General features: G+C 57.1%; 1 long non-coding RNA gene across 1 annotated transcript; it reads right to left on the minus strand.

The window, feature by feature from the left end:
* Positions 1-1,552: 1,552 nt before the first annotated feature.
* On the minus strand, positions 1,553-4,120 carry LOC122674796. Its single transcript, XR_006335039.1, has 2 exons — positions 3,875-4,120; positions 1,553-2,398 (listed from the first exon to the last, which is right to left on the minus strand). It is a non-coding gene; the product is annotated as an uncharacterized LOC122674796 (long non-coding RNA).
* Between the last annotated feature and the right edge of the window lie 5,469 nt (positions 4,121-9,589).

Raw genomic sequence — 9,589 nt, forward strand, 5'->3', positions numbered from 1 at the left:
CTCTCTCAGGTCCATGCACACGCACACGCGCCGTTTCTCACGTACACGCGTACATGCATGCACTCACACACACAGTCACCAGTTCAGCTTTTCATGGGTTTCAGGGAAGTGTCAGAGGAGGGAACTGCTGGGGTCCGGAGCAGGCCGCCCACCCCACCCCACCCCACCCCACCTCACATGAACCTCCATGTCCTGTGGAGTGTTTTGGACTCAAGTGACTTAAGAACCAAGAACCGGCCAGCGCCAGAGGAACGCTCCGCCCCTCCCTCCTTCTCTGTCTCTCTGAAGGCAGGCAGGAATGAAAACCTCCTTCCACGGAGGAAGATGTCAAGTGATGATGGCTGCTTGGACGCACGTCCGTGATCCTCACATGCATGAGTGGGGTTTCCTGGGTTACGAAAAGGAAGAGACTTCTTTGGCCTGACACAAGGCGAAGTTTGTCCCTCAGCCTCCCGCCCCACCCCCCCCCCCCAGCCCCCTTCCTCCGCGCGGTGCCCAAGGGGCAGCCTCAAGGTGGGGAAATGGAGAAATGGGGGTGGGGCGGATCACCATTCAATAGAGAGAAGCTCGAGGCAAAGTCAAAGGCTCTGACTTGACTGGAAAGCTTTCTGCATTTGAATGAAGCTATCTGACGAGGCCCTGCAGGGGGAGGGTGGGGGTGGGGCCCACAGACAATAGCCCCTGCCTGCCTGCCTGCCTGCCTGCCGGGCTGAGGAGGCCCTCTGGCGGCGGTGGCGGGGCCATGCCCCCGACTCCTGCAACTCGGTCCCCTCAAGGAAACTTCTGGGGTGACTCCCTTGTCCAGGGAGTCATCAAAGTTGGCCTGTTTCTGAAAAAGGCCCGAGTCACAGCTGTGACAGAGTCCCTGGATCTCTTCTTGACACATGGATTGACCTTCACCCTCCCATCCTGTCAGATCCTTTGGACACTCTCAAAGAGGTCTTTGGCCTGGGCCAGAAAACAAGCCAAGATAAACAAATACGTTTTTGTCTGTTTTTTTTTTTTTTTTTTTTTAAAAGGGCGAAAACGATGCAGGGCCGTGGATCAGAGAGAAACTTGCTCCTCTCACACGCGTGAAGGCAGGAAGTTCTCAGCGGGAGAGAACCTGCCTTCACTTTTCACTTCTCAGGGGGACCTGGACCGGTCCCCTCGCCTCGCACGCCCCCAACCCCTAGCCCAGCTCTACACCACCACCACCACCACCACCACCACCACCACCACCACCACCACCCCCCCCCCCCGTCTCGTCTCCCCAACGTCAGCCCCACTCCCACCCCCACCCTCCGGCCACCGAGGGGGCCCCGTGGAGGGGTGGCCATGGCCTTCTCAGCCCCTGTTCTGAGATGTCACTTGGGAAACCGCTCTAGGCCGAGATGCCAGATTGCTGCCCTGCTGCTTCGTGTCCGTCTCCATCAGCCATGCCCAAAAGGCACGTGAAATAATGGACAGCAAATAGTGCACCCAGAAAACACAGAATGATCCTCCTGAACACCGCACAGCCATTTTTCTGGATCCACATAGAGGTCGTTGATATCCCCGCTTGATGCATGAATAGTATTTACACAGACTCGATTTATTTTCGCTTTGATTGGGGGTGCCCTATCCAGAGAGATCACGCGGGTCCGAAAGCAAACCCAGAACAGAGCAGAACAGAACCAAAACCACAGCCAAGTCGAGGGAGTGCTGAACCAGAGGAGCTCACAGAGCCTACGAGGTGTCCCAGATTGTGAAGGAGCGTTTGTGCTCACGTATCTATGTGGAGGTCTGAAGGGTCACTCGCCAGCGATGCAGATGTCATGCGAGTGGCCGGAGATGTTTCTCCATAGGATCTCTTGGGATGTCGCACGCAGGCAGGGTGCCTGGTGCAGGGGCACCCTGGGAGGTCCGATCCCCCGAAAAGTTGGCATGTGGGGCGCAGGCAAGCACACAACGTTTTCTTGCAGGGAGGGCCGAGCGAGGAGAATTCAGGGGTCCATACCTCCAAGCCCCCAGCTGCTGCTGCTGCTGCTGCTTCTTCTGCTTCTTCTTGTTTTTTTGTTTTTGTTTTTTTTTTTTTTTTCCTGCCCCAAGCTTCTTGAAAGGGTTCCACGTAGCATTCTGAAAGGTCAGGTGATGGAGGGACAGGGTTCGTGGTTGCAAACGTCTGGCTGTAGGAATTCTTTGTCTTTGGTGACTGTTCACCACGTGGGTCAGGTCATGAGGTTCCTATACCCCTTCCACGGGACAGATGTTCACTGGGGGAGTGGGAAGGGTCCACACTCCTGTTCCCACTGCTCCCCTCCGTGAACTGGAGTGCGAATCTAGATGGGCCTCTGACGACACACATCGCCGGGTTACATCACGCCGGTTTGGCCTTCGGTTCTCACAAACTGGCACTCTTGCTGCTTCTCGAAGTGTCCTAGAGAAGAAGACATCGGATTCCACATTAGATCAGCTTCTTTGACTAGCGAAGGCACAACAGCCACAACAAGCGGGATGGATAAACACAGAAGTTGGTTTCCTTCGGACTATGGAGCGTGCATGTGTGTGTGTGTGTGTGAGAGAGAGACAGACAGAGAGAGAGAGAGAGGCAGAGAGAGGCAGAGAGAGAGAGAGAGAGAGAGAGAGAGAGAGAGAGAGAGAGAGAGAGAGAGAGAGAGAGAGAGAGAGAGAGAGAGAGAGAGAGAGAGAGAGAGAGAGAGAGAGAGAGAGAGAGAGAGATGCCTTTGTGGTTCTAAGGCAAGCACTGAGGAGTTGAGACTTTCTTTAACGAACATATTTTCCTTCATTTCAGTCGTGATGGTCCAATGATTTGGATGACAACATTTCGTGTTTCAGGGTAGATGATTTTAGAAGGCTGTGAAGGGACTTCCCTGCCTGGTGGCCCAGTGGTTAAGAATCCACCTGCCGATGAGGCAGGGGACAGGGTGTTTTCGATCGATCCCCGATCAGGGAAGATGCCACTGGGCTCCGGGCAGGTTCGATACAAACCTATAGAACGGACAATGCCAGGCAGGCGTGAAGGCGAGGGCAGACGGGGGACTCTGGATGAGGATGACTGACACTGACGTCTCCGTGTAGGTGGGTTGTGGCCGGCACACTCCTCTGGGGCAGGATGTTCCTAAGACCGTTGCGGGAGGAGCAGGGGACCTACGGGAACTCTCTGTCCTCTCTGCTCCATTTTGCCCCCGGAACCCTAATCTGCTCAAAGAGAGGATTCAGCCTATGGAAAGACAAACTCACATGTGAGTGAACCTCCTTTCTAGTTCACTTGAATTCTGAAAGCGTGACGGTCAGATTCACTCAACTCTCTGGATGTCTGTTCTTCCTGAGATCCCGGCCTATTCACTGGAAGAACACATGGAGCCGGATGAGATCTCCCTCTGCACGGCGGCTCCAGTGTGCACACATTTCAATGGCTACGGCTTGTGGACATCGCACCGAGAGCCTAACCCCGGTGTTTCAGACGCCTGTTTCTACAATGGCTGAACAGTTCTAACTGCGGGAAGCCCAAAATTTGCCCCTGCCTGTTCGATCTGCAGGGACTCTGCAAAGAAAGAACACACGTGCCCGGTCTCATGACCGATCCCCTTTTTCGGAGCTAGCCTGGCGTGTGATCTGTTTTCCAGGCCATAGGCACGCCCTGGCACTGGGGAGTTGTGTTCCCCCCCCCCCCCCCCCCCCCCGGCCTCCTCCTCCTCCTCTCTGCCCCCCCCCTTCCCTTCCCTTCCCCCCACATGCACGCTCCCTCCCCCCCACCCCCGCCCCGCCTGGGCCCGGCCCGTCCAGGTCTCCCCCACCCGTGGAAAAGGCCAGGAAGAAATGGTCCCAGAACGACGCAGCCGAGAAACAGTGGAAGTCCACTTGGATGCGGTTAGGAAACACCTGAGCATACCTAGGCCGACACTGCCACCGTGTGGGATGAGAGGCCAGTGAGAGGAGAAGCTCAAGAGTTCAGAGGAGGAGGAAGAGGAAGAGGAAGAGGAGCAGGAGGGAGGCAGGCGGCGGTGGGGGGAGGGGAGGGACAGGCTGAAGCTGTCTCAGGGCGATGACGTGGGTGAAAACGTCCCCCTTCAGAAGGGCGCTCCGAAGAGAGAGTTCCGGCGGGACCTTGAGAGCACACAGGGCTTCGTTTTGGAGGCTGACCTTAAAGCTGGGAGTGGGGGTGGGGGAGGGAATCATCCAGACATACGAAAGACACCAGGCCGGGAAGGCAAGACAGATTCTTTACAGAAGTGAATCGGATGCTTTTCTGTCAGTGTGTTCCATAATCAGACTATCATGGAAATCCATCCATCCACCCATCCATCCATCCATCCATCCACCCACCCATCCACCCATCCACCCACCCATCCACCCATCCATCCATCCATCCATCCATCCATCCATCCATCCATCCATCCACCCACCCACCCACCCACCCACCCACCCACCATCGTTTCGCTCCTTTTCTGTTCTCTACATTTTTAATGGCGAGTGAGTGAGAGAGTCTTTCAATGGTTTGGTAGGATTTTTGAATGTCATGTCGTAGGACCATGGTACTTTTCAGCCATGGATGAACGTGACGGCTTCTTTTTTCAGCTTCAGCTTTCAGGGTTATCCTGAACTGCCTCGCCAAGTGAGGCCTGTGTGTCCCTGTGTGCTGGAGGAAGGACACTTGTGCTATCCACATCTTCATCTTGGACTGGACAAAACCACCGTTGGGAATGTGTTCCTTGGCTTCGTTTCCTTTCCCTATGGCACTGACCTGACCGTCCTGTCCACTCTTTGGATCCTTTATCTCCCTCTCCCCCTCAAGGCACTTGGTCCTTTTCTTCCTCCTCCTCCTCCTGCTCCTGCTCCTGCTCCTCCTCCTCCTCCTCACCCTAGTTTCTCTCCCCCACCCCTCTCAGTCCCACTCTTCTCAAATTGACGTCTAACTGACTGACAACGTTTTCTTTTGCCTGCCTTCCTTCCTCCCTTCCTCCCTCCCTTCCTTCCTTCCTTCCTTCTTTCCTTGTTTTGGTTTTGTTCCTGTTGTTGTTCCCCCATTAATTTTCAGGTGTACAGACGATGTTTCAGTGTAGCGCAGGAAGGACACAGCGATCACCAGGATACATCTCGTGAGTGACTGTCCGTCACCACTTGGTGTCACGGCAGATGGCATTTGGTGTCATGACGTGCCCGTGACTCACTGATTTCATCCGTGGAAGGCTGCACCGCTTCGTCTGTCTCCGTCACCAGTGGCACTCACTCACTCTCTCCCCTTCCCCACCCACCCCCGCCACCGCGTCACCCCCTCCCTCCTCTGGCCACCACCCATGTGTTCCTTTATGGTATCTATGCGCCTGCTTCTGATTTGTTCTGTTCTGTTCACGGTGTATCCTTTGGTAGATTCTGCATGGAAACGACTGATCTGAGGTGCTTCATTTAGCATAATAGCCTTTCTAAAGATCTCTCCAAGTTCCTGCAGACTGTGAGATTTTATTCCCTTCTGGTGGTTGAGTCCCATTTGTCTGTGTGTGTGGGGGGGGGGGGGGGGGGGGGGGTGTGGTGTGGTGTGGTGTGTGTGTGTGTGTGTGTGTGTGTGTGTGTGTGTGTGTGTGTGTGTGTGTGTGTGTCTGCATGCGCGTGCGCACACGCGCACCTGAATAGATACAGGTGTAGGCACACAGACAGAGAGTTCTATCATTCTGTTTGTACGGATGTCTACCTAGGTATAGGTGTCGATACCACACATACACACGCGCATATCTTCTTGGTCCCCGCCGTAGGCACTCCGTGGAGTTGCCGGGTTGGGTCGGATGGGGAATCTTTGGTGGAGTGTCCTGAGGGATCCCAGGACTCGTTTCCCTAGTGATGGGGTTTCTCTCTCTGTGAGGTGCCAGGTGATGAGCTCTGATATCTCTGAGTCCGTCAACACTTTTCTCAGCTGCAGGAAAGATGCATTCCATCGATCAGGAGCCACTGTCTTTTGATGTTTCAAACTTGCTGTCGCGATTGCGAGTCCAGCTCCTGGGCCTTTCCCCTCCAAGTTATCGTTGTCCAGATAAACGCCCCGGGGTGCTTCCGTGAGCCCGCCCCCACCCCCAGCTGCCCCAGCCCAGCCCAGCCCAGCCCAGCCCAGCCCCGCCATTGATTTGTCTTCTACCTTGTGCTTCTGAGTGTCTGTCTGTTCTACCTTTATTTTGAATGAAGGTGTCTGTTCGGGCCTCCTGCCGACTTCGCTCATCGGGGATTGTTTCTCTTTTGGAGGTTCAGTTGTCTGACGCCTATATGTATGCACACACGCGCGCACGTAGACATCAACACAGACACATGCGTATGTATGCACATAGGTACATGTACACTGACTAATACGTACGTGTATGCATGCATACGCGTGTGTGTGCATCTATGCACATCAATCTGTGTATATGCACTCTATACACACACTTGCAACTGTACATACGTATATGCGTGTATGTTTACTTACACATACATGTGTGTATATGTATACACATATACAGCCGTACGTCTGTGTGGACGTATATACGCTACATGTAGACGTCTAGGTATGTGTGCATATGTATGTACACACGTGTACATACACGTGTGCATATACACAGGCGGATATGTGTGCATATGTAAGCATGCACGTACGTGTCCGCACATGCGTACACACACACACACACACACACCTGTGCGTATACATCACACGTACACACACATGTGCATCTATATGCGTTTACACGCCCGTGTTTATTTAAATGTAGGTGTGTATATCTATGTATAGGCACATATGAGCATGTGTATTCGTGCGCGTGCATATCCGTGTACGTATGTGTATAGATGCCTGTGCATACGTATATACACGCAAGCATACATGCACACTTTAAACGCCTAGGCATATACGTGCACGCACAGACACATGCGTGTACGTGAGCATGCATGCATGCCCTTCGTACGCGCTTGTTTATACGCATGTGTGCACACGTATATATAGATGCGAATATGTGTCCGTACACATATGTACATGCGTATATGCACATGTGCGCTCTCGCTCTCGCGCTCTCTCTCTCTCTCTCTCTCTCTCTCTCTCTCTCCCTCTCTCCCTCTCTCCCTCTCTCCCTCTCCCTTTCTTTCTCTCTCTCTCTCTCTCTCTCTCTCTCTCTCTCTCTCTGTCTCTCTCTGTCTCTCTCTGTCTCTCTCTGTCTCTCTCTCTCCCCCTCCCTCCCTCCCTCCCTCCCTCTCTCTGACTTTTAAGCTGCCAGAGCAGTTCTACGACTTGACTTTCCTGCCTGGTGGTTTTGTTTCATTTCGTTTCGGTTCTACTTCAAAAAGTTATGCATTCATTGACTTGGCTGTTGTCATGGAGTCCGGGGCTTATTTAGTGGATCCCTATTGACTCGGTCCTCCCCACCACGCCCCTCAACCCCACCCCCGCAGCCCTGCCACCCCAGACCGCCCGGCCGGCCGCCCGCCTTTCCGGTGTTTGTGGCCAGTGATCTTGAAATCCACGTTCTCCTGACCTCAAGTGCACTTTCCCCACCCACCCGCGCTTGCTTGTGTTTGTTGTCTTTGGACTTGGTCACGGTCTCTACCCAGGTTGAGTTTTGTTTTCTCTTGTTGGGGGTCCGAGTGTCTCCTTCGTTTCCTTTCTTGCTCCTGGGTTTGCGTGTCTGTGTCTGTGTCTGCTTTCCAAAGTCCTGCTTTGTTCTCCGAGCAGCGCTTGCCTGGTTGGTTTCACTTTGCCGGTCGGTCCCTTCCTCCCTCCCTCCCTCCCTCCTCCCCTCCCCTCCCCTCCCCTCCCTCCCTCCCTCCCTCCCTCCCTCCCTCTCTCACTCCCTCTTTTGGGGGGAGGGGGTCCGGGGGAGCCCGGGATGTCACTGGTGCCCCTCTCTCGGCCCCCGAGCCCCCGCCGCCGGCGTCTCCGTGGAATGTCCCCCCACCACCCTGGAATCGCGTGGGGGGAGCGCGTCTCCTTCGGGGCAGCCTCCTGAGGAGATAGTTCCCAGCTCCTCTCCCTTCCTCTGCGGCCGGGGTCGCGTCGCGTCGCGTGGCTCGGAGGCGGAGGAGGCTCCGGCCCGAGCTCGGGCGTTTGGGCGGCCGGCGCGGTGGCTCCTCGGCGGCCGGCGACAGCGACCCGTCCTCGGGACGGTCGAGCCGGTTGTCAGGAGCCACCTGGCGGCCGCTTTTATATTGTCCCTCCCCTCCGGAGCTTCGGCGAGACCTTCAGGAGGATTGTGACTCAGCCGCCGGGCCCGAGGCAGTGCTCTCAGAGACGGGCTATGCTGGCGGTGACAGTCCCGGTGACACCGAGGCCTAGGGACGTCCTGCTGTCGCCGGAGATTGGTTCTCTAGGTTTCTGAGGAGGGTGACCGTCGCGGCGCTCCAGATCCGGGCTCTGGGGCGGCCTGGCCGGGTCGACCAGCATCTCCCCGTGCCCCTCCGGCCGTGGAGACGGACCGGCCGGACCCTACCTGGGCCGGACCGCCGAGGTGGGCAGGGAGAGGGTCTTCCCTGCCCGGAGCGCCTGGACTCGGACTCGGCGGTCCTGCCTCCTCCCGGGTCGCCCTCAGGAGCGTTTGCTTCGCCCTCGGCCCCGCTCCGGAGGTGGGGACCGGCCCGGACTGTGGCGTGGAGGTCGGCGGAGGGCGCGGCTGGGTCCGGGCCCTCGGGTTCTCTCTGACCGAGGTGTTTTCCGCGTCGCACTCCGGAGGTGGGGACCCGCCCGCCGGAGTCGTGAGGGGTGACCCGGAGAGGACGGCCGGCGCGGGCGCGTGTGCGGTCCCCCGGTGGGGTCCGGTCGCCTGAGGCGTCTCCCGGCACGCATGCCTTTTCTTTTCTCAAAGTCCCGATAGGTCCGGAGACGTGGATGGACCGGGCCCTGCTTCCGCGGGTGGCCGGGGAGGGCGCGCTCGACCGTTCAGCGTGCCCTCGTGGGTCTCGGTCGTTGGACGCGACTTTTTCTCACCCCTCCCCAACTCCCTGAATCCCGGTCAGTCAGGAGGTGGGTGGGGACCGGCTCGAGCCGTCCTGGGTGCCCTGTGTAGGACGGTCTGGGCCCCGGGCGTGGGCCCTGGTCGGGGCCCGCTCGTCTTGTTGGAGGCGCCCCGCTGACGGTTCTTTCTTCTTTTTTCTTTATGCACGTCGAAGTCAAATCCCCGTTCGGAGACTCGGACGGACCGGTACGCCTACCCGTGTGGGCGAAGCGGGGAGGGAGTCTCCGGCCAGCTCCCTCTCCCTTGGCGTCCGCGCCCCCACTTTTGCCACCACGCGGCCCCCTCTCCCCCCCCCCCAAGTCGACCAGATGGCCCCCGAGAGCTCCAGGCCTGATGTTCATGGGGTAGTGCTGGGGACAGGTGGCCGGGTCAAGGTTCCGGGGTCCCTCCCTGCGAGTCATAGATGGGCCCCGCTGTCGTCTGCTGTCATTTTGTCGCCCAAAATAGGTCTTTTTTGCCACCAGGTATGTGCTGACACGGTCTCCTTTGGTGTCTGCCGCCGAGGACTTTGGGTCTCTGGATGCACGCGGGGCTCCGGGCCTGTGGGCCGCCAGCTGGCGCCTGGTTCTGCCTTTGCCGCTGGAGCCGCCTGCCTGGGCCTGTGCGCCGGCTCCTGTGTGGCGTGTCTGGCCGACCCAGCTCGTGGT

Source organism: Cervus elaphus, chromosome 18 (assembly GCF_910594005.1).
Source record: "Cervus elaphus chromosome 18, mCerEla1.1, whole genome shotgun sequence".
NCBI lineage: Eukaryota > Metazoa > Chordata > Mammalia > Artiodactyla > Cervidae > Cervus > Cervus elaphus.